Source organism: Antechinus flavipes, chromosome X (assembly GCF_016432865.1).
Source record: "Antechinus flavipes isolate AdamAnt ecotype Samford, QLD, Australia chromosome X, AdamAnt_v2, whole genome shotgun sequence".
Classification (NCBI taxonomy): domain Eukaryota; kingdom Metazoa; phylum Chordata; class Mammalia; order Dasyuromorphia; family Dasyuridae; genus Antechinus; species Antechinus flavipes.
The window spans coordinates 40993397-41019040 of NC_067404.1; the positions used below are offsets into that span (position 1 = coordinate 40993397).

Here is a 25644-nt window from a genome sequence, read left to right on the forward strand (position 1 = left end):
CCCTCGAAGCTCTTTGGGCCAGAGAGCACTATGGGAGAAAACCCATAATCCCTCTCTCTCGTATCCCACAATTCCTCCCTCTTGTATAAAAGAAACAGACAGAGGCTCTCGGTCAGATTTCAGCAGAATTATGCCAGAAGCCCTCTCTCCGAGGCAAGGCAGAATATTTTCCACTTGGCTGGCTGGTGGTAGAAGAAGAGTTTTCAGAGGAAGAAGCTACGAGTGGAGAGTTCAGTGGACAACCAGATTCATCTTCATCTCACACCACTGTGGTTGGTGGCTGGGCTCCTGCACGCCCCGCACTGAGACCAAGCTGGTCTGAATAACTCACCAGAAAGCTAGCCGAGCCCCAAGTGAAGGAGACAAGAGATTCATTCCATCTTTGTGCTGGCTGGAGGCGGAAGAAAGCAGAGGCAGAGGCTGAAGGATTTGGCGACATTTGGAGGGAGCTCTTGGAACCAAGCAGAGAGATAGGCCTCTAAGCTAACCAGGCTATATTGGAGATAATAAAAGATCTGAACTTTTATCACCTGGCTGTGTTTTGAGAAGAAAAAGCTCACCACACCCCAGAGTTCTTTTGCTGAGTGTAGCTGGTTCTATTCATTATTGAACAAATGGAACTGATTTGGTTCATCTCATTGCTGAAGAGGGCCAGTCCATCAGAATGGAGTATTGTTATTGAAGTATATAATGATCTCCTGGTCCTGCTCATTTCACTCAGTATCAGTTCATGTCAGTCTCTCCAAACCTGTCTGAGATCATCCTGCTGGTCATTTCTTACAGAACAATAATATTCCATAACATTCATATATCACAATTTATTCAGCCATTCTCCAATTGTTTTAGCTCCTGTTTCTGCTTTTTGCACTAAAGAAGACTCCTTTGATCCTGTGGAGAAGAAGGGATTGGTATCTTCACCTATGCATTAAGATAGCTTTTTTTTTTTGAGTCATGCATCTGTGCTTCTACATCTTTTGCATATCCTTTCAAATAAAGCACTTCTTCAAGGAGCCACAGCTTCATTAACACCAGGAATAAGAAAGTGCTACTTTCTGTTCACCAAGTACCCCATCAAAGTAAGGAGATTTGACATGGTTTCATGCATGAACCACCACTCACACTTCAATGTAGGTATTTGTCACAGCATCCCACCTCTATTAAAAAATAAAAGTTAGCAAATTCCTCTGAGGCCAGACAGGACTTCTTTCCCTCCCCAACCAGTAGTAGTCAAAAATATAAAGAGCCCACATCTTTGAAGAAAGTCTTTCTTGATGAAAATCAAGTTATATCTAGACCTTCAGAACCAAATTCCTCCGGGCCTTGATGACAAAATCTTTTATCAATAGAGATATCCAAATTTGTTCGTTAAGAACATTTATCCAGTGGAGCTCCAATCTATGTCATCAGTTGAACTTCTCCCATATAAATTTTTCTGTGTCTTTCTATCAATGTGAAAGACTTACTATTCCAGCCATTCTTTAGAACTTCTTGCTGTATATCCAGGATGTCCATCGGTATACAAACTCTTCTTCTGGAGATCTGGGCCCAATTTTCCAAGTATAATAGAAGGAATTAAGTCTTTCTGAGTCATCAGGGAGCTTTTGTTTCCCAAAGTTCAGCGGCTCAGTTGCTATATGTCTACAACTGCAGCTTTCGTTATTCATTTGATTCTGCTCTTTTCTCTGGTCGTGCAAAAATGTTTTGGATTGCCATCTATTCTGCAAACTTCTTTATGTATTACTCCTGGTGATCCATCAATAATGATTAAACAGGTCACCGAAGAAAGGCATTTTCCACTTCAATTAATACACGATTTGGAAACTGAGAAGAAAAGATTATGTCCAGTGCTTGCAATGGGGTGTCATAAGTATCATTTTTAGTGTATAATCAGACCAGCTGCTAATTAGAGCAAAGGTCAAAATCAACATCAACTTAGAAGAAAGGATAAAGATGAAAAGAAAGCACTGATTGCAATTACAATAGTTCCACTCTGACCTATTCAAACTTCTTGTAGACTCTGAAAAATGGGAAACCAGTAATCTGGTCACTGTTACCTCACATAGTACATTAAGGGGCATAAAAATTGTCAGAGATATATAGGCTGAAGTGAGCCTCTGTTTGGGACTAGAGAAGGTATCTCCTTTAGAGGGTGTAGACACAACCTTGAAAGAGCTAAGAATATCTCCTCTTAAGTCCCAGTGACTGGGACTATCCTAAAGGCAAATCTGTTAGTCCTTGATATTGTGGGATGGAATAGATAGGAGGGAAAAATCCTTTGTGCTAGAAGCCAAGACCCTTTTGGCTCTTGTCCCTTTATTTTCTGGAGATATCCAGAAAGAGAAGCTCCAGGAGCAGACCAGGACTCATGGGGAGGTGGATTCTCCAGCTTAGAAGCTAGTAATGACAGAGGAATGTGGGAGAAACAGACATGCTCCAACAGGAAAGTTCTTGACCCCCAGGTCCTGGCCCCATATTTGGAAAGACAATGACATAACTTCCCCAGCTTGTTGGAGGAAGGTCAAGATTCCCAAACTCCAGCCTCCTGGATAGACAAGTAGCATAATCCTAGAATCTAATTTCCTAAAGAGAGAAGGGAGATTTCTATTCGTAGTAGGTAGAATATATATCTGTCAGGGTCCCTACGTGTAGGCTAGGCTACTTCTTTTCCTTAAAAGGAACTGAAACTATCCTTAAGACTTCAATTGTCCAAGGCAATCCCAATAGACTTTGGACAGAAAATGGCATCTGCATCCAGAAAAAGAACTGTGGAGATTGAATGCAAATCAACAAGCTATGTTCGCTTCTTTTTTCTTTTTTTTCCTCACCCATGTTTTCTCCCTTTTGTTCTGCTTTATCTCTCCCAACATGATTCATAAAGCAATGTATATTAAAAACAAATATTTTTTAAATGGCTCAGGGTACTACTAAAGGCTTGGGCATATTGATCTAATTTCCTGGCCACTGAGTACCAGAGACGGCAAGAAAAGCTCTACTTCCTCTTCTCTGAGACCAGCAGCATGACCAACACTAGCACAGAAAAGCTGTGTTCAGTTGAATCAACACTCTTTTCCTCCTTCATTATCCTTCCCCTGCTATAGCTAAGCAAACCTCCTTTGATTAATTACTACATGGACTATGAGTAGATGTCTCATTCTGTTCCAATCCCAAGTTCAAGACTGCACTCCGGTTTTGTCTACTGCCATTGGAGTAGTTGATGAAGGATTGGTTTAGAATGCTTAATGGAAGAGAAGGAAAAATGCTGAAGAGGAGGGTGAGTTCTGGGTGGGCACTACACTTCTGATGGTTCTCCAGGTACATAGAAATAACTGAGCTTAACTAGTCAATTTTTAATTAATTAACAAGTAAAACCAGTTAAAGTAAGCAACTACCACATGGTTTCCTACTTATTAGTTTATTCTGGCTAAGAAGGTGATAGAGGCAGCTAAGTGGTGCTGCAATGGATAGAGTTTTAAGCCTGGAGTCAAGAAGTCTCATCTTCTTGAGTTCAAATCTGGCTTCAGACACTTATTAGTTGTATGACCCTGGGCAAGTCACTTCATCTAATTTGTCTCAGTTTCCTCATCTGTAAAATGAGCTGGAAAAGGAAATGGCAGACTACTCCAGTCCTTCTCCCAAGAAAACCTCCAATGGGGTCATGAAGACTCAGGCAGACGGTGCTAAGTTCAGATAAAAGCTTCCATCTCCTGCCACATCCCAAGTAAGCACTCTTCCTCTTTCCACCACTGCAGAGTTGGAACAGCCTCACTGACTGTCTCAAGGCCAGAATCATGGGGTCTCTGTCTCCTCCCAACTTCTACCAATTGAATTTGTCCTTAAAAGTTTATTGAAAGATATTTTTCAGATTGCTTACCCTTGTCACTTTTTGTGAAGCTTTCTCAAGAGATGAAGAATGCAAGTTACAGCTTTATTTTGAGTTCTATTCAAACGAAACAGTAAGAATTTGCAACAAAAAAGGAGGGGGCACATTTATCTTTGTCCATATCCTGGTGGAAATCTTAGGGTTTTTTTCCACCTTCCTTTCCTGGCAGTGTATAAAACGCAGGCCCAGACAGTAGGACTTGTGTGCAGAAGCACACAGACTGAAGTGAATCTTAATTATACATAAGCCATGCCTTTGAAGGCCCTCACTGCCATGTGTTACTCACCAGGAGCATTCAAAACAAGAGTCTTTGTAAAGAAGTATTCCTGATGTGTTCAGGACATATGGGCTCATTTAAAAAAAAATCCCATGGGTTCCAATTCTAACTCAAGTATTCTGTCTTCTGAGTTTTCAGGAAAGGAGGGAGGTGGGGACGTTTCAACAATTTCCTTTGACATCTGATTCCATTTTATGGACTCTCTTTGAAGGTTTATAATTAAGTTTACTCAAAGCTGTAACTTGGGTGTGGCCATCAGTACTTTGTCCCAGGATGAGAAATTTAAAGGGTATTGGGAGTACTACTGCTTGGCACAATGTTTTGCATCTAATAAGTGCTTAATAAATGTTTAAGGAGTGATTGATAATTGAGTACTATCCCAGGGTGTGTTCCTTTTCCTGTCTATCCTTACCCCTGATGGCTCCCTCCAAACATACTGCCTTCACTGCCTCCCTATTGGCCCAATAACATAGGTGATAGTTATAGACTTACCTCCTTCTTGTCCCAGTGACTGGACTTCTGGCCTCACTTCTCCCCACGAAATTTCTAGTAATGGCACTGAGTTTACCAGTATATCCTAGCCTTTATATCCTTCTTCCCATTACACCGGACTTTTTCTATTTTTTCTCATTCCATAATGAAGCTTCTATATATGTTTTGCCCTCAAAATTTCCACTTCGGTTCATAATCCTGATTACTAGCTCCTTTTCCTGACATGAAAAATTTTTGAAACAGAGGCTGAACTAGAGAAGTGTTGAAAAGAAGGGGATGAGGGACACACTGTAGCTTCAGCCATCCCAGCTCAGGCTCAGGCTCAGCTCCTTCATGAAGTTTTCCTTGTTTCTCTTCCTCCTCCTCCTCGCTGAAAGCCACCTCTCCCTCCTTAGATTTCTAATAGAACTCGGGGCCTCTCTTACGCACTTAGCTCAACATGACTTTGGTGCTACCATTTAGCCAAATGCTCATGTTCATCACCTTGGGTGTAGTGCCATTCTTGCCTCAGTCAACAAGTCAGTCAATAAATATTTACTAAGTGCCTTTCTATGTGCTAAGTAGGAAACAAAGAAAGCAAACAAGAGTCCCCGGTCCCAAGAGCTCACTCTAAGGAGAGAGCCCAAGAAGAGGAGATGAACAGGGAGAGCCTTCTAAGCAAAGGGGACAGAATGTGAAAATGCCCAGAATCGAGTGATGGAGATAGCAAGGAGGCACTCTCTCCCTCATCTCCTATATTAACTGAACTACTGAATCAAATTTCACTTCTGTCAGTATCTGCCCCTCTGTCCCCTTTGGCTATTAATTCCCGATGGTCTTCCTGCCACTAATCTCTCCCTCCTTTCAATCACTTTCACTAGGGGATCATCAATTTAGAATTCAAAGGGCGCTCAAAGCTCTATTTGGTCCAATTCACATCTCACCATCGTCTGCAACAAATGGTTATCCAGCTTCTATGGGCAACCCAATCCACTTTCGTGTAATTCTAATTAAAAAGAAGTTTGCCCTTCTATTAACCCTAAACCTGCCTCTCCATAGTTTCCACTATGTCACCTAATTTTGCCTTCTGGAGCCAAGCAGAACAAGCCTTGTTTCTCTTTCACAAAAGAGCCCTTCCTGAAAAAGTTATAGCATATGAATGTAATGGAATAGTATTGTTCTATAAGAAATGATGAGCAGGATGATTTCAGAGAGGCCTGGAGACACATGAACTGATGCTGTGAAGTGAGTGGAACCAAAAGAACATTGTACACAACGACAAGAAGATTATGTGATGATCAGCTATAAAGAACATGACTCTTTTCAACAATGAGGTGATTCAGGCCAGTTCCAATCGACTTGTGATGGAGTGAGCCATCTGCATCCAGAGAGAGACTGTGGGGACTGAATGTGGATCACAACGCAGTATTTTCTTTTTTTCTTTTTGAATACTCAACCACAAGGAATCTTTATTATTATCATTATTTTCATACTTATCAACATTAGATTGCTAGTTCCCTAAGAGTATGGACTTTTTTTTTTCTTTCCAAGCACTTAGCAAAATATCTGGCACAAATTAAGCTCTTAATAATTTTTTTTATTTCATTATCGTCACCATCATCAACAACAACATTATGATCATATTCATTTTCATCATCAGAAAGCAGCATGGACTTTGGCTCAGAAGACCTAGATTCAAATCCTAATTTGAATTCCACCAGCTGTGGTAAACTATGAACAATTTCCTCATCTGTCAAATAGTAAGATCACCTTCATGCTTCCAACTTAGTAAAATGATGAATGAAAGATTTTAGAAGACAACATAGTATTTTCACCTTTTATTGTTTTCTTGTTTTTTTTCTCATTTTCCCCCCTTTTTGATCTGATTTTTCTTTTGCAGCATGACAAATGTGAAAATATGTATAGTAGAATTGTACATGTTTAACCTGTATTAGATTACTTACTCTCTAGAGGAGGGGGAAAGGAGAGAGAAAAATATGGAACACAAGGTTTTATAGGGGTGAATGTTGAAAAATGTTGCATATACTTCTTTTAAAAGTTATAAAAAAAGAAATTAAAAGTATGCTACTGGAAAAAAGAGCCCTTCAATTACTTGGAGCTATTTCTCATGCTCCTCCCAAGACTTCTCTGGGCTAACCATTCTCAATTTCTTCTAGTAAATCTGTTATGCTATATAGTAACCAGTCTCCTCACTAGCCTGTTTGTTCTCTCTCCTCTGGACATTCTCCTCCTCATCCTTGCTAAAATGTTGTGCCCAGAACTGAACACAATGTTCTAGATGAGTCTGGCCAGGGCAGAGGACAGTGGAACTCTAACTTTGCTTCTTGTGCCCAACACAGTTGTATTTATGCAGCCACAGATCAACATCGGCTGTTCTGGCTACCGTATTGTGTAGTTGAATATACTTGAACTCAAATTCCATTGAGACCCCTGGGGAAGGACAGACCTGATTTAGGCCTGGCTAGTATTTCATGTTTAAAATGAGAATTTTTAGATCATCTAACAATTTAAAAAAAAGGTTTATTTACTCATAACTTGAGGATACTCAACAAGGATATCACACTGATTCTTCCCTGCCTTGGGGTTGGCCAGGCTGGCATATCCTGGTCTAGCCTAAGGGAAAAGAACCCTTTCCTCCCTGTGAGTTGGTTTTTAGAAGCTACCAGTGGCAGGAGACTTAGATACTTGAGCCAATTAATTCTCCAGGAAAACTTCCATCTCTATCTTTTAAAGAAAAAAAAAAGTTTCATCTATATGACAAATATTGCTCCTATTACTACCCTCCAGGCAGTTGAATCTTTGGCTTAACCCCAACTCCTCACTAGGACCAGTATTTTTTTGGGCAAATCTCCCAAAGTGTAATCATTTTCAGTGATGTCTGACTCTTTAGGAGTTTTCTTAACAGAGACACCAGAGTGATTTGCTATTCGTTCTCCAACTCATTTTTAAAGATGAAGAAACTAAGGCAACAGGATTAAGAGACTTGCTCAGAGTCAAATAGCTAATAAGTGTTTGAGGTCACATTTGAACTCAGGTCTTCTTGACTTCAGTCCCAGTATTCTATCTACTTTGCCACCTCAAAACCAGCATGGCATTTGAGGGTAGGAGTGATCTTTTCTTCTATTCTTCTTCCCCTTTCCTCAACACACAGTGTTAGTATGCATTCAATAAATGGCACTGACACCAGTCCCAATTGTTCAGTGATGAAGAAAGCCATCTACACCCAGAGAAAGGATTGTGGGAACTGAGTTTGGTTCACGACATAGCATTTTCTCTCTTTTTGTTGTTGTTCGCTTGTATCTTATTTTGCTTCTCATCTCTTTTTCTGGTTTGATTTGATTTTCTTGTGCGGCAAGATAATTGTATAAATATGTATGCATATATTGATTTAACATATATTTCTACCATCTTTAATATATATTGGACTACTTGTCATCTAGGGGATGGCATAGGGGAAGACAGGGAAAATTGGAACACAAGGTTTTGCAAGGGCTGATATTGAACAACTGCTCACGCCTATGTTTTGAAAAATAAAAACTTTAATAAAGAAAAAAATTGTAAAACCTTCTTGGAAAAAAAGGCACTGACACTTAAAGCACAGGTCTGATCATGTCAATCCATTGCTTAAGAAACATCAGTTGCTCTCTATTAGCTCGAGGATAAACCCATCTATTTAGTATTTAAAGCCCTTCATGATTTGGTTCCAGCCTCTCATTTATTCCTCCCCACCCCCACCCAACCTCTGATTATTTCAGCCTATGTATGGCTCCATATCCATATGCAATATTGTAATTCCATCTGCACTTTCAAGTTTACAAAGCACTTTTACAAATGTTATTTCATCTGATCTTCACAATAATAGTAGGAGGCTCACATGCTGTTATTATCCCAATTTATAGCTGAGAAAACTGAGGCTGAAAGAGGTTAAATGTCTTGCTCAGGGTCATACAGCTACTAAGTGCCTGAGGCCAGATTTCATCTCGAGTCTTCCATATTCTACACCCAAAGGCCCAAGCTGCTTCTATAGTTTATACCTTTATCTCTGTATTAATTTGTATTAATAAATCCCCAACTGGAATCCAGTCAAGATAACTGGCTAAGGAGACAATGCTCTGAACCAGAAAGAACTGAAAAACACAAGAGGTTAGAGCAGTATCACCCTCTGTCTGGAGGTGGCAAACGTCAGAAATGATGTCAGGGAGTTAAAGACAAAATGCTTTTTGTGAATCTTCGATTAGGAATCACCAGAACGGGCTAAAAGAATCCTGTAACAATTTTGCTGTTACACACAAAAATAGCCACCTTCAGCTAGAGGGTGACGGTGAAGGAGATTGCAGTTGTCCATCAAAGAGCCAGCCTGGGGAATCCATCCATTCAGTAAAGATGCTAAGTCTCATGAAGACTAGGAACGAAGTAATCTTGCCTGGTCCGGTCCAACAGCAGCTCAAAGGCTCGGTTCCGTCATATGCCACGCCTCCCGGCCCAACAACCTGTGCAGTTTAGCCTAGCGTCAGATCAACCTTTACAGCTAGGAAAAGGCCACCTGAGCCATCTGTCCAATGAAAATCTCAGGCCATCAGAGGCAGCGGTCCTGCCTAACAGTGGAGTGATTCAGCCATCGCTGACACCGATGTCTCACTCTGCCATGAATTTGTGGGGATTCTTCAGAGAAAGAAAGGACATCGGGCCTGTGTTCCGGAGTTGCGAGTCATTTCAGTTCTGTGTGTTCCTTACACATGTGCCTCACTATCATAATACTTGCTGTCTACTCTTTCCTCCTGGATTCGGTGGCATCTCTGTGGGACAGGTTTCTGAAAGATATTCTTTGTAACTACTATCCCTTGCTATGCCATTTGAGTAAATACTTTTTGAAAAAGCTAAGTGTACTTGCTGATTATTACAGGGAAACACACTGGAGGGGGCTTGTCAAGTACTGTTAAGTATAATCTCCCACCGAGGAAGTCCTAGAACTTGAGGTAGCAGCCATCCCTCTGGGGAACTTCTCGGGGTCACTGAAAGTTTTGGAGAGTAGCCCAGAGGGGGTTCACTTTCTCCATGTGTGTGTATATATATATATATGTCTATGCATATATATGTCTATGCATATACATGCATGTTTGTGTATATAAAATGTGTGTATGTATGTATAAACAGCTTTGTGTGTATGTTTATGCATATATATACAAACATACACACCTACTATAGCTGTACAACACCAGGCTGGTCACTTCACTTCTCAATGACCCAGATATCTCAGTTAAAACAATCAGTTGCTGAGCAGGTCACTTCCTTTATATTTCCAAATCCTGCTTCTTACACTCTGGCCCTATTCCTCCCACAGAACTCCAACTCTGCCCCTGTGACCTGGGACTCTGACAGGGTAATTCTCACTGGTCCAATACCTCCCTTTCCTTTTATTTGTTGTCTTTTCCCGTTAGTATGTAAGCTCCTTGAGGGCAAGGACAGATCTTGCTTACTTGTACTTGTATTTCTATCCTTTAGCACAGAGCCTGGAATATAGTTAGTACTTCATCAATGTTTTCTCATTCTTTAGCAGAGGAAGTTAACTCATGGGGAATTCCCTCTACTAATGAAATCACCGGTCACATCCTATATGCATATATGAATTGTGCATCTATTATACACATATATGAATAACTGGATCTGAATATATGGACATATACATATATATTATGCATATATACAAATATATGTGTGTGTATATATATATATATATATATATATATATATATATATATGCTTGTATTTACATATGTGTATACATATTGTTTCTCCCTAATACTCCTTGATGGAAGAGGCCCTCGGTTTGTCTCTGTGTCTTTGGCGTGCTTAGCACAGTGCTGGCCCAAAGTTGATGCTCGTTGAATTGCCTAACTGGAAATTGATTTCATTTAGTGAGTCTTAGGGATGGAAAAAGAAGAAGCATTTTTCTATGATTAAGTCCTCTATATTTTGGCATGGAATCAGGGGAAGGGATGGAGCAGTTCTTGAAAGTTTCTGGATGTGCGTCTCTGCTGCAGAGATCAGTCCCTACTTGAGGCGAGGGTATAATAGGAGATAAAGTTCTGCACGCTTCTGGCCTTTTGACATGTTACAAAAGAATATAGCAGATGACCGAGCTTGTGTTCCCTGTTACCAAACTTTTTCCAGAGCAGCTGTAGCCAGAGTAGGAGGGGTTTTGAGGCAAAGGCTATCAGTCAACAAAGGTAAAACTTACCATCTGTCCAATCAGTCTTAACAATTTTCAGTTAAAGGTCAGTGTCAGATAGCTGGATTTCCCGTCAGCCTATACTCGCTCTATAGCTAAAGAAGGACAACACAACAGAGGTCGGAGGGATGCATGCTGACTCCTCCACATATGAATCTGGCCACCTGGGAAGAATTCCTCTGAGCCCCCTCATACCAAAAGCCACACAAAGGATCATCTCCTGATAAGCTCATCAGATTGATCAGAGAATTCCCTTAATTAATTCCCCTACAAGTAGAATCCAAATCCATCTCAAATTAGAAAATTTGGTTATAAAGTAGTTCAGTCACCCCCCCCCCCAGATAACATCAGGTAATGTATACTTATGCTATCTACCTCACCAGGTTATCAGTGACACTTTAGTCTGAATGAGTCATAAAAGCTAAGCAGAGGTGGAGGGGGTGGTGATTTGTGGAGGGGAGTATCTACACGTATGAGATCACTGGTTTTTAGGGGCATTAACTATGACTGAATTTCAGATCTTTTCTTTGGAGCCCTAGGGAGAACTTAGAGAACATTGCGCATCGGAGGGGAAAGGAAGGGCAAATTAAAGAATTTGTCCTACAATAAATTCTAAATTTTAAAGTATTTATATTTCAATGTATATCTGTCTCAATATATCTGATTTTCCTTCCCCAAACCTCTTTTAACTCAACAAGTATTTATTAAGCACTTACTGTATGCCAGGTACTATGCTTAGTGCTGATATATAAGGAGTCTCTGCCTTCAGGCAGCTTACATTAAAATGTGAGGAAGGGAAGATGAAAATATGGAAAAAGAAATCACATACCAAATAAAAATGACATAAAGGGTTTGAGGGAGAAGAGTTAAGAATCGGGGTGTTTTACATACATAAGGGCTATGCCCGAAGCACTTGCCTCTTCCAGGAAGCCTCTTTTCATTTTCCCAATGCTAGTGCCCTTATTTTGTGTAGAATTCATATTTGTTTCTCTGTCTGTAGATAGTACCCCCGACAAAACAAGCTCCTCGAAGGCAGGGACCATCTTGCTTCGTCTTCGGTCTGACGTGACCCAGATGTGGCTGACTCTTTGGGACCCTGTGGATCACACTGTCCGTGGGATTTTCCCGACAAACACACTGGACTGGTTTGCCATTTTCTTTTCCGGTGGATTTAGGAACACAGAGGTTAAAGGGACTTGACCAGGACCACACCACTAGTCTGAATTTTAACTCAGATCTTTGTGACTCCAGACCTAACTCTATCCACTGAACTAGCTGCCTTAACTAGCACATAATAAGCACTTAAATAAATACTTGTTCATTTGATTAGTCTTCCACAAAGGGATATTTTCTCCATTAAGGTGTTCCCACAGAGGACACCATGATGGAATTATACCACAAACAAGTTAAAGCTGAAGAGGAAGAGCAGATCTTACAAGTATAATTCTATTGGACCAGTTAGCTTTTGCTAAAACAACACTAGACCAGGTCGAGGGCCGTGACGGCATAAGACGAGCCCGTACGGAGGACCAGAAAGACATGTGTTACAATCCTGGCTCTTCCACTTAACTATGTGATATCGAGACAGTCATTTCCCCTCTGGGCCTCAGTTTCCTCATCTGTAAAATGATGTCGTTGGGCTAAAATTATCTCTAAGTTCTTTTCAGTTCTAGATCTCGGATCCTACGATCTTGCTATTCCTTCTCTGTCGGCCTCAGTTTCCTCATCAGAGAGATGAGGGAGTTGAGCTAGATGACGTCTAAGGGGCCTTCCAGCTCTTCAGCTGAGCTCTCTTGGCCTCTGAGGCCTCGACCGGGGGACAGCTGCGGGGGAAGGGCCAGAGTTCTTTTTGGGGAGTCCGGGGGAGGGGGTGGTGACAGAAGGGTGGTGGCTGGTAGGCAGTAGGCTGGAAGGTCGGAGGCCAGGTGGGCAGACAAAGCCCCGCCCCGCCCCGCCCCCCGCCCCGCCCCTCTTGGCCTGCTCCGGGAGTAAGTAGCTCCGCCCAAGGCAAGGGAGCCACCGAGTCCTCCGCTTTCCCAGCAGCCAGTGCAGCCCCCCCGCTCGGGTGACAAAGGACTGGGAGCCCTGTCAGTTGTCGCCTCTGCCGCTGCCGTCGCTCAAGGAGGGGGAGGGACCGAGCCCGAGGAGCCGTTGCTGTCCGAGGTGAGAGTCGCCGCCTTCCCAGAGCCCACTTCCTCTGGCGGGGAGGGGGTGGGGGTGGGGTCTGGAGCTACCCCTCTCCTTCTCCCGTCCGACCACAACAACAACCGCACACGACTGCCCCCTCCTCGTCAGGACCCCCCCTCCTTTCCCCCCCACGTCGGCTGGCGCTAGCCTGGCTATATGGGTCCTTCCGCGCAAGCGCGAAGCCCCGCTCCCTCTGGGCAGATCTCCCCCCAGCCCCACCCCCACCGTGTAGGCTCTGGTAGTCCGTATGTCTGTCCCGACTGGGCTTAAGGAAAGGGGACGCGCTGCCTCGACGGCGTGCGGGCAATCCGAGGGAGCTCGGGGAGGCCAGTGCTGCCAGAGCAGTCAGTGGCTCGCGTGGCATCGAGGGGAGGGAGGGATGGAGGAGGAGGGGAAGGGGTGCTGGCCCCCCAATGGCCCTCATCTGGGCGTTTCCTCTGGCTCATCCCCTTTCTCTTCCCATTGCCCCCGAGTCTGGTATGGGTGGCTGCCTTGGCGCTAATGGACTAGACCGTGGGGGTGGGGCGTGGGGGGGCGGGGGGAGAGATCCTTCAGTCTAGTGCCTGGGCTGGGAGGGAAGAATCGGAGAAGAGAAGGGGAGAATACATGAGCCCCCAATAATAATCGGACGAAGGCGGTGGGGGGGGAGGGAGGAAAGATGTGGACTCCCTCCATCTTCCGGGACCTCCGGGGCGGCACTTGAGCAGTGCACAGCTGTAAACAAGCTCACGTGATCTGCCCATGTGGAACCGGGGTAGGGACGCTAGATTGAAGAGTGGGCCCGGGGCATATTTACCCGCATGCCCTAAATAGGGCCAGGGGGTTTCTCCCCTTGGGCTCTCGTGGCTGGGCACCCCGTTCTGAAGCCACTTTTCCCAAGATCTAGACACTTTAGAGAGGAGGAGCCTGAGGAATGGACAGGCTAAGTGACTTGGCCAAAGTCACACAAGTAGCAAGTGACAGAGCTCCAGGACTCTTTCCACTACTTATCATTACTTTTCTGGAGACAGTGAGCCATAAAAAGTCGAGAAACCTCACTTCCTCCAGGGCTAAGTGGGTGTGTATATTTTGGGGGGAGAGAGGAGGGAGTAGTGAAAGGAAAGAAATCAATGACTCCTTGATCCAGGAGGAGATTTTAATTCATTTGTCATGTTCATAGAAGCATCCAGCAGTTGGCATTCCTACTCTCAATGAGCTGGAAAACTGTTCCTGGACTAGTGACCACTCATTTCTATAGAACTTCGAAGGTTTATAAAGTTCATCCCCCACAATAACTCCTCGAGGTAGATGGAATAAGTATTAACTCCATTTTATATAAGGAAACAGAAGTTTTCTAGGGTTAAGTGATAGACAACTATTGTTAGTATTAGTATACAGGTCTCTTCATTTAAACAGCTCTGGAGTCAGAGGCCCCGAGTTCAAATCTCCCCTCTGCTATTATGGGTGTGACTTTGAACAAGCCACTTGACTTCTTTGGACTATAGTTTCCTTTGTAAAATAAACAGTTGGACTAGATATCCCTTCCAGCTCCAGATATCTGACTCTATGGGGACATTTATCAGGGACCAGGCCTGGGGATACAAAGACAAAGCAAAAGAAACATTGCCTGCCCTCGAGGAGCTTATTTTGTTTGGGAGGAGGGAGGTCGGAAAGGAAAGGCAACTTAAAACAACATACATACAACTTACATAGATAAGAAAATTTAAAAAATTATTTCTAGGGTGGGGTGGGTAGAACAGCTGGAGGACTTAAGCACTTGGGTTGAGTTGTGAAGGGAGTTATTGCCGTTTTCAAAACACCAGGCTTCCTCTCTGTTAAGGGATTCTCTTTTAGTTTATATCAAATGGAGTTATCGTTCAGTTGTTTTCAGTTATGTTTAACTTTCGTGCCCCCTTTTGGGGTTTTCCTGGCAAAGATACTGAAATAATTTGCCATTTCCTTCTCCAGCTCATTTTACAGAGGAAACTGAGACAAACAGGGTGATAAGTGCCTTGCCACAGATAGTCAGTATCCGAGGTCAGATTTGAGCTCAGGAAGGCCAGTGCCATTTTGACATTCTCTCCACCCTGTCACCTAACTGCCTATCAAATGGAGACATGCCAGCAATTTTCAAATGGTCACAGTGGTCGGTTTAAATGGGAAGGGAAAACCAATCTCAATTATAATCCTTTCAGGATTATTTATTAACTTAATTAGGATACAGAAATGAGCCCATGCTGATTTTTTTTCTTTTGTTTTGTTTTATGAAAATGGCAGGCCACCCCCTCAGGAATTAGGGATGCATACCCCGTCCCTTGTAAAGTTGATTTAGGGGCAAATCTTAGAAAACAAACCCAAAGCCTTAAATAAGCATCTTGTTTCTTTCTGAAACTATTTCTACCATTTTTCTTTTTAGAGTATTCATATGGTAGCTTTGAAGATAGCCTCATTTCTGTATCATTTCTAAACATCTTGAAAATGCAACAGAACATGAGCTTGTCAATGTGGTACAAGGTGTTTCAATCCAACTTTGTCTTAAATTAAGTGGGAAAGTGATTATATTAGCACTTGACAGATAATGATGTGCTTCTAATCCATGAATGAGATTTAGAAGTGTTTGGGCTGGACTTAGTTTATAAACCTGATCTAGAAGGAAGATAGCTATAGTTGGAAGGAATTCCAGAAGCCATCCAGTCCAGCTTCTTCAATTTTACTGCTGAGAAAACTGAGTCTTAGAGAAGAGAAAACAACTTGGCCCAACTCATGCAGGTAGTGAGCATTAGATCCAAACCTCAAACCTGGCTTCTCTGAATCGAGCCTGTGGGTGTTCCCAGGTCCCAGTAGGTCCTCAATGGAGCTGGAGTTCCTAACTAATTGTTACATTGTGTTTTTAAAGAGGGATATTTAGAGCAGTGATTTGGAAACTTTAAAGTAGCAACATGGTCCACTTCCATTTCAAGTTCTCCTCCCTCTGGAGGCTCTGCTTGGTTTGCTGAGGCTGTTAAGAGTGCTGTAGTAGTGTGAGGCTCTGGCGAGCCCCTACAGAGCTGGAAAGGCTTCAAGCACAGGCCTGGTGACAGACTGTGTGTCTGACATCTGAGGATCAGCCGGGATAAATTCGGGAAGGCTTCTCAACAGGTTGGCCACACGGTGAGGAGATGTTCGGCCAAAGCGACTCCTAAAGCCTGCCTGCAGATTCGGGGAGAGTTTACAGTCTGTGTTGGTGGCAGAGCCCATGCTGACAAGGTTTGAATTGTAAGCTCTTTGAGGGGAGGGACTGTCTCATTTTGGTCTTTGCATCCTCATCTAGCACAGTGCCTGGCACACAGTAGGTGTTTTGTCCAATGCTTGGCGATTGCTTGATTGGTGACATTCTCTACCCCTTCCTAAAGGTGCTCTGTGTTTTAAATTTTTCATACAGTTGCAGATATTAAAGATAAACTGGAATGTTATGGTCAAAGCTGGGAATTTAAAAAAATAAATAAGCCGTGTGTTTTTAAGAGTACAGTGTGAGGGCGAAGCTAGATGGTACAGGAACACCGGCCTTGGAATCAGGAGGCCCGAGTTCAAATTCTGCCTCACACTTCCTAGCTGTGTGACCCTGGGAACATCACTTAATCCCAATTGCCTCACCAATAAATAAAGGTATGGCTTTGGGGAAGCTCGGTACCACAATGGATAGAGCATTGACTTTAGAGTCAGGAGGATCTGAATACATATCCAGCCTCAGACATTAGCTGTATGACCCTGGGCAAATCATTTACCCTCAATTTCTTCCAAAAGGGAAAAAAAAAGTACGGTATTATAAATTCTTTTTAAAATTTTAAAAAAGAAATATTATTCATCTTATATTTTTAATGTGATTTGGTTTCCCTATATGTAATTGGGCAGTATTAACTTGGATTGAGTAGCCAATAGATGACCGGTACTCTACAGTGGTATAAAAATGTTATTACTTACTGTACAGTTATGGGCAATTTTCAAACAGTGTGTACATTATTTATTGGGCAAATGGTGATGGTACCCAAAGCAATACAACACATTTATAAACACACCAATGATCTTATTCTTTCTAACCAAAGGAATTCATAGGCTTATAGCTTTAGAAATGTTTGAGACCTCCCAGACCACCTGACTCAGCCCTCATTTTATAGAGGAAGAAACTGATTCCCAGCCAGAGGCCAGTGTCTTAACCCCAGGTCACACGGTAGGAAGTAGCAGGGCTGGGATTTGAATCCAGGACCTCCGATTTTAAAGTCAGCCCTCTTTATCATTGCATTAAGCTGCCTTCCTCTTGCGATTCCCTGTAATTCCTACAAAAATAGAAATTCAAAGCTTTGGGACTTGCATTTTGGAAAGAAGAAAAGTGTTTTTTCATAATAATGTGGCAGAAGTGGAGGAGTATATTGCCTTTGGAACTCTTACACAAAAAACCAAAACCCAAATATTATTGAAAGATTTTCTGCCTCTCGATGAGGGCAGGATGGCCTTGAAAGTGCTTAAACTATTCATGATAATCAGAGTGAACAGTTGGGGATGGAAGCAGATGGTAGTTTATATACTCTGCTTATGGACATGCCCATTTAATTGTGATTATCAAAGTTTTTAGCCTGGACCACCTCAGTTCAAAAGTCAAGAAAACAAATACCAAAGATTCTTCCATTCAAAAAAAAAAAAAATCATGCCCCATCTCCCTGAATAAAATAGCCATTATCGTATGCATTTTACTTGGGCCTCAGTCTTGCCCAGGCTGGAAGTGTCCTGGCCAACAGCATCTCAATACTGGTCAGCATCTATTCTTTTTTCCATGCTCTGCTTTCCTAAGCTGGGTTGGGTTGCCTCTGTTTAGGCTTCCTGGAGGCCCTCTGCTTCTGGAAGTCTGCTTATATTGGTGCCAGGTATTTGTCCGGTTTTAGTGTAACTACAGTTAAAACCCTCAAATTTAAGGGGTCCAATACTGCCCAAGTCTCTCCTGGTAGCAGGAATTATGGGCATGGGCCACCATGCTTGGCAGTTTTTGTTTTTTCAATCAGCTCAGGTTCCAAATTATTTATTCACATAGTCCATACCTTATATTTTTAATTTAAAATGAATAGAATGGCACACTAGATTACAAACATCTGAAGTTCAGGTGTACTGCTCATCTCTATGTAAGAGAAAAAAGGAAATGCCCTATGCCATTGTTTGTCAGAGAGAAGGAAAGAAAGCAATTTACAAAATTATTACTAGATGGTTTGCACATTGAAGATTTCTTTTCAAATTTCATTTAGGGAAAGAAGGCTAAGGGAACTGCTTCAGTGCCAGTCTCTATCTCCTAGGAAGGGTGAGGGTATTTTGGAACTTCAGAGGAGGTTTGAGCTAATCTTGGTACTCACAATCTTTCGGTAAACAAAAGGAGCCAAAAGAGTGAGGCAAGACTATCCTTTGCCACTTTCTTACCTCCCCTTTGTTGTGATACCAGAGCCACCTGCCAGTGGCTGCTGGAGGTCTAACTCAGACCTGTAGAATGGATCTCTTCATGTGAGAGGAGAAGGATGATGATACAAGGAGACTGAGGCAGTTCCGTTATCTGACCTCTCTCCTCTTCCCTCCTCTTGCCTTCAATTTATTTCCTTCCCAATCCACAAGGCACATCTGTGAAGGCTGCTTTGCAACTCCTTCAAGTTTATGATTCACAGCTGTGGAGGCTCTGGGAGAATTGACCTGCCCTTTCACTTAGGCAGGAACCTTAACACCCCTTACCCTAAACAATAGAAGCTGCAACATATTGGTTTCCCTATTTCTTTGAGGTAAACTAAGGGTCCCAGCAGATATAAGGGAAACATTTCATGGTGATTAAGCTTGTTGTGAAACTTCTCAGTTAATCAACAACCATTTATCGAATATCTACTATGTGCTTTTAGCTGTACTAGGTGCTGTTGAGGCTACAGAGAAAATGTGACAAATTTCCTGCCCTAGAGAACCTTATAAAATAAATGCAGAAATGTTTGTTAAGTTTATTAAGAAAAATACCTTACTAGGAAGGATAGGTGGGATACAGATTTATGTAACACATTGTCCCTCTTCTAATGGAGTTTACAGAGGAGAAAAAGTCCTTGTTGACACAAGTCAACAAATATTTATTAAATGCCTACTATGTAGCGATTACTGTGCTGAACCTGGGAGATACAAAGAAAATTAAAAAACAAAAAAAACAAACAAACCAAAACCCACAAAGAAAGGAAATCACCAGTTGCTCTTAAGTAGCTCACCATCTAATGGGGAAGACAACATGCAATGTTGTACAGACAAGATATATACAGAATAAATTGAAAATAATCTCAAGAAAGGTACTAACGTTAAAGACCCAGACACAAATGACGATGGAGAAAATTGAATTGGGAAGACAAAATCAATATACATGAAACAATGAGGGCAGTTAAGTGCTCAATTGTAGGATCTAGTCAACAGAAGTATTTAGGAAGGAGAGATTAGTGTGGACCAGAGTTGTTATGAGAAGGCTTCTTCCTAGACAGATCTTAAGCTGGGTCTTAAATAGTGGGTAGGATTTGGGGAGGCAGCCTTATGTTTGTTTGCTTTTAACATAATCTCTCTTAGTGCTTGCTTTTCCTTTTAAGTACAAAATAAATTCAGCACATATCTTTCAAACAGGTCCTGCTTATCTGTTTCCTTCTGTTCTCTTCTGGACATTTTTTTCTTTTTCTCCTCTGACCTTAATCATAAAAAATCCTATTTCCATGTACAAAGCAGAACACAAAAAAAGAAAATTCAAAACTCTGACTCTTCCTTTTATATTGCTTATTTTTTTAAAAAATTGTGATAAATTTTATACATTACTTTCAAATTTGTTCTGCACTTAGGAACTTCCTTTGTTTTCTCTGTATATTTTAGAAAAAATGTTTCTTTTTTGGTATCACTATTACCAAACCCATTCCTAATTAAAATGGGGGGGGAGGGGGGACTCCTATAATGAAGGAGCATAGTCAAACAAAACAATCTCACTCAGTGGCCCTGTCCAGGCCACTTTCTCTTTCTGTACCTCTGTGTCTTCTGTGTCAGGAGGTGGGGAACTTGTATCATCAGAGGGTCAGTTGGTTGTTACTCTGTTCGAACTTAAGTCTTTCAAAGTTACTTTTCTTTACAATATTGTTGTAAGAGTAAACAGTCCTAAGTAGTTTCTGTTATCTTCACTGCATCAGTATCTATTTGCCAGGATTCATTTCTTATAATACAACAGGAAGAAAATAAGCAGTTACTAAGTAACCTACTATGTGCCCAGGTGCTACATTAAATGCTTTGCAAATATTCATCTCATTTAATTCTCACAACAACCCTTGAAGGGAGTAGCTTAGAATAGGCACTAATATGATCCCATTTTACAGTGAAACTGAGTTAGACAGAAGTTAAATGTCTTGCCTCTGGTTACACACCCAGTAAGTTTCTGAGACTGGATTTGATCTCAGTTCTTTTTTCCAGACCCAGAACTCTATCCAATGTGCTGCTACATTCATGTACCGCACTTTCTCCATCCATTCCCCAACTGGTGGGTACTCCCTTAGATTACAATTCTTTGCTTTTCTTTACCTCTCCCTCCCTTTTAAATATCCTTTCAAGATCACAAAGTTTATTTTGCATATCAGTTCCCTGTCCCATATTATCTTTCCTCAAGCCCAGCTTTCCTATCACCAACTGTTTTCTTGCTAAGTTTGCTGAATTTCTTCCCCAGAGGGTCTGTGTGTTCAACCCTCTTGTAGTCATTTCACATAAAAATGAGGTTCGCTCCTTCTGTGTTGTTCTCATGCACTTGAAATATGAGAAATAGCAAGTTCCACCTCCTTCTTCAGTCCTCCTTGATCTTGCTTCAGGTCATCTGATTCTTGCACTTATCTCTACCTCCCAGGGTTGAACTATTTGGATATTTGCTCTTTAGGGTGTAGGTCTTCAGGGCCATGTATGACATTTCAAAACAGGGTGCTAGCCTTGGAATATTCAGTCTGAGCACAGCTGTGCCTTATTTGGGGTGCTGCTGCTTTAGGTGACTTCTAAGGATCCCTGCTGTGTGCCTTCAACTCCTTTGGGGCTTTCTCCTGGGGCCTCTCCCCTCCTGTTGACATGAAGGGAATACAGAGCTTTTCAGGGTAAAAAAAAAAAGTATCTGAACTTTGGGGGTTAGTTTGTACTAGTTCTGGTTTTGCTGGCAGCCTCATTTCCCATTGCCTGTAGGCTTCTGGCTGCCTTTTTTTTTTTTTTCAGTTTTTAAGTAGAAGAAGTCACTGTAGTTGCTCACTGCATTTCATTCTGGTACGATTTTAATTTTTCTTGTTTTGTTTTCTTTTTCTTAAGTAGGTATGTGATCAGGCAGCCATCTTGGCCAGAAATTTCTTCTGTGTGTTTTAAAAAAATGCTTCAATGATCCTCCTTCCTTTCTTTTTGTTTTTGGCAACTCTATTAAGCATCTACTGTGTGCCACATCCTATGTTAAATGCTTTGCAAATAATAATCTGATTTAATTCTCAAAACATCCCTGGGAGGTGGGCAATATTATGATCCCATTTTATAGTTGAGGAAATTGAGGCAGCAGAAGTTAAATGGCTTGCTTAGGGTTACACACCCAGTAAGTTTCTAAGTCATGCCCATTGGAAAAAAAAAAAAAGACTGAAAAACAAAAAGGTTTTTAAAGTTCATTTACTTTACAATGTTCTCGTTATTATTTAGAAAACCTTCAGAGCTCTGATCAACTCAATGAGCAATGGAAATTCCAAGGGACTCATGATGAACCATGTTTCCCACCTCCCGATAGAGGTGGTAGATCCAGGATATAGAATGAGACATAATTTTTTTTAACTTGGTCAGTGTGGGAATTTATTTTGCCTGCCTATACATATTTGTTTACAAGGGTTTTTGTTTTTTGCTTTCTTTTGTTTCTGTAGAGATGGATGTGAGAGGGAGAGAAAAGACATTTTTGTTAATGGGAAAAGTAAAATTAAAGTTTAAATATTCCTATTATTACATAAATTGTTCTCCTGGTTCTCATTTCATTCTGTAACAATTAATACAAGTCTTCCCAGCTTTCTCTGAAACTGTACCTTTCATCATTTTTCTTGGAGAAAAATATTCTATCACCTTTATATAACATAATTTGTTCAGTCAGTCTCTGAATGATAGCCACCCCCTTAGTTTCTACTTACCATTATTTTAAAAAAAGTTGCTATGAATATTTTTGTATATATGAGTTCTTTTCATTTTTCTTTGATCTTTTGGGGATATGGGCCAAGTAGTAGTATAGCTGAGTATACATAGTTTAGTGCCTTTTGGGGCATAATTCCAAGTTTCTTTCTTGATTGATTGGACCAATTCACAGCTCTACCAACAAAGCATTTATGTTCCTGTTTTCACTCTAGCCCTTCCAAAAATTAAAATTTCCTCTTTTTTTTTGGCCATCTTTGCTGATCTGATGGATGTGAGGTGGAACCTCAGAATTAGTTGTAAATATTCATTTCTGTCAGTGATGTGGAGCATTTTTTCATGTGGTTATTGCCATCTTTGATTCCTTCTTTTGATAACTGCCCATTCATATCCCTTCACCATTTTTTCCATTGGGGAATGGCCCTCGTTCTTATAAATTTGAATTAATTTCTTAGATACCATTGATATGAGGCCTTCAGTCAGAGAAACTCATTGGAAATGGTTTTCCATTTCCTTTCTAATTCTAACTGCATTGGTTTTGTGTGTGCAAAAACTTTTTAATTTTATATAATTAAAATGGTTTTATCTTCTTTGATCCTCTCTATCCCTTTAAACTCTTAATGTCATTGAGGAGCAGCTGTTGGCAACTGTGGTTGCTCTTTCAAAGCATAAAAATAACAGTATGGATTATGAAAGGAAAACAAATTGATTTTCTCTTAAAATTAACAAGAGTAAGGAAGAATTTGCTAGGGAGCAAAATAAATGAGTCAGTATGGTATTTTTATATGAATTGAATTTTTGGATGAAGATTATGATGACATTTTGAGAAGCTGTCACTAGGAAATGGGTGAGGATTTCCAGAGGTGAGGCCATTCATCTGGACCAATTGCAGGGAGCCTTTGAATTCTGAGCAAAGCAACAGGCCATCATTACCGTACTCAGGAAGTCTGAGGATTGTTTATACATTAGGCTGGCTTAAGAAGACTGCCCAGATGGCATTTTTTTTAAGGCTTAGGTAACCATAATCTCCAGTAAAGTCCTACTCTAGTGCTTCATCATCAGATAGAATTGACTCTGAGCACTTATCCAAGGCTGTGTATTCCAGCAGAGCCTCTGGCTTTCTGGACATCTATTTGTGTGAGGGTTAGCCTTAAGTGTGGTGAGTCCCATCACCAAAAGGTCTTGACTGTTGGATGATGGATTAATTTGTCTGACCAGAGCACTCAGAAAGACTGTTTACTAACACAATCTGTGTCTGTGGAAGGGAGTTCCCATATGGATGAGAGCAAGACATTTCTTTTAGTTGCACTGGCCATGATCAGCCCTAGGCAAAATTTGGCCTTGGTATGCTTCCCACCTACCTTTTCAGAGACTCTCAAATCCTAGCTTCTACTGGTAGACTTTCCTGGTCTCCATCTCCCTTCTCTCCCATGATCTTCCTTTTCAGATTATTTTCACATACTATGTGTTGATCTTATATGTACCTCAATGCTTCATATTATCTCCTCCATTAGGACATAGGCTTCTTGAGAGCAGGAACTGTGGGAACATTGTGCCTGGTATATAGTAGGCACTTAATAAATGCTTTTTGATTGACTAGCCCTCTCATCACTCATGTAGATACCTCTAACCACCCAGGTAGTTAGTGCCCTGATTACCCTCTGGTTACCTCATGATTCCCACTGTGATGTCTCATTCAAGTCTGCTTTCCTGGGCAAGTATCCAATAATCTGAAATTCTGCCTTCTATGAAAACTCAACTCAGGGCATGGGCCTCAGTTTCCTGTACTATTGATGGGAGGCAGTATGACATAATCAGGAGATCTGGGTTCTACCTCCAAGTTAATCATTAATTCACTGTGTAATCTTAGACAAATGACTAGTTCTCTGGGCCTGAGGTTTCTCATCTGTAAAAATGAGGTGCTGGGTATGGATGATTTCTAAAGTTTTGAAATTCTGAGAAGCAATCCCATAAACTAATTCATGGGGAAGTGGTATTTGATAACTTTAGCTTGTTAGGCCTCCCAAGGGATATTCAATAGTGATGGGAGAAAAAAAAATAAAAATGCCTGTCTGTCCCAGATGGCTAAGATGACAGGAAAAGATAATGATAAATGTTAGAGGACTGGGGGGAACTGGGACATTAATACATTGTTGGTAGAGTTGCAAACCGATCCAACTGTTCTGGAGAGCAATTTGGAACTTATGTCCAAAGGGCTATGAAACTATGCATATCCTTTGATCCAGCAGTCTCACTACTAGGCCTGTATTCTAAAGACATAAAAAAGGGAAAAGGACCCACATGTGCAAAAATGTTAGTAGCAGCCCTTTTTGTTGTGGCAAGGAGCTGGAAACTGAGTGGATGCTCATCAATTGGGTAATGGCTGAATATGGTATGGATATGGCTAACCATAAGTTATGGTATATGGGTGTAATGTGTTGGAATCTTTACAAATTGTTAAGTCATTAGAGTTGATAGAGACAATAATTATGTAATTTAGCATGGTTCAGTATGATTGAGCTAATCCTATAAGGAGATGTTATGGGCCAGAAGAAACAAGGTACTAAGTAGAACTAATTGATACAATGCTTGTGTTCACACCTTTACTCATTGGAGTTTACAAGTATGGGTCTTGGGAGGTGTGAATTCACAAAGTTACAAAGTTTACTTTGTGAATCTCCCATACTTCTTGGGAGGTGTGAATTCACAGTTACAAAGTTTACTTTGTGAATCTCCCATACTTGTGAACTCCAAAGAGTAAAGGTGTGAACACAAGCATTGTATCAATTAGTTCTACTTAGTACCTTGTTTCTTCTGGCCCATAACATCTCCTTATAGGATTAGCTCAATCATACTGAACCATGCTAAATTAGATAATTATTGTCTCTATCAACTCTAATGACTTAACAGTTTATAAAGATCCCAACAGTAATGGAATATTATTGTTCTGTAAGAAATGATGAACAGGCTGATTTCAGAAAAACCTGGAGAGACTTACATGAACTGATGCTAAATGAAGTGAGTATAGAACCAAGAGAACATTATACACAGCAACAGCAAGATTATGGGATGATCAACTGTGATGGATGTGGCTGTTTTCACAATAAGGTGATTCAGGACAATCCCAATATACTTGGGATGGAGAGAACCATCTGCATCTAGAGAGATGGGGCAGTGGGTCCTGAGTCTGGATAAGAATAGTATTTTCGCCTTTTTTGTTGTTGTTATTGTTTGTGTGTTTTTTCCCTTTTGATCTGATTTTTCTTGCACAGCATGAAAGATGGGAAAATATGATTAGAAAAATTGCAATTGGAATGTTTAACCTATATTGGATTGCTTACTGTCTTGGGAAGGGTGGGAGTTAAGGAGAAAAATTTGGAACACAAGGTTTTACAGGAGTGAATATTGAAAATT

General features: G+C 41.2%; 1 protein-coding gene across 3 annotated transcripts in view; it reads left to right on the forward strand.

Moving 5' to 3' along the window:
• The first annotated feature begins 12868 nt into the window (after positions 1-12868).
• MOSPD1 (motile sperm domain containing 1) overlaps positions 12869-25644 on the forward strand; it is a 35989-nt gene continuing 23213 nt past the window's right edge. The window contains exon 1 of one of the 3 annotated variants that reach the window (XM_051967775.1): positions 12869-13041. The gene's annotated coding sequence lies outside the window, so the exon portion shown is untranslated. Of the gene's footprint in view, positions 13042-16163; positions 16300-25644 lie in introns of those variants that run through there. The other 2 variants (XM_051967777.1, XM_051967776.1) reach the window with 2 other exon arrangements.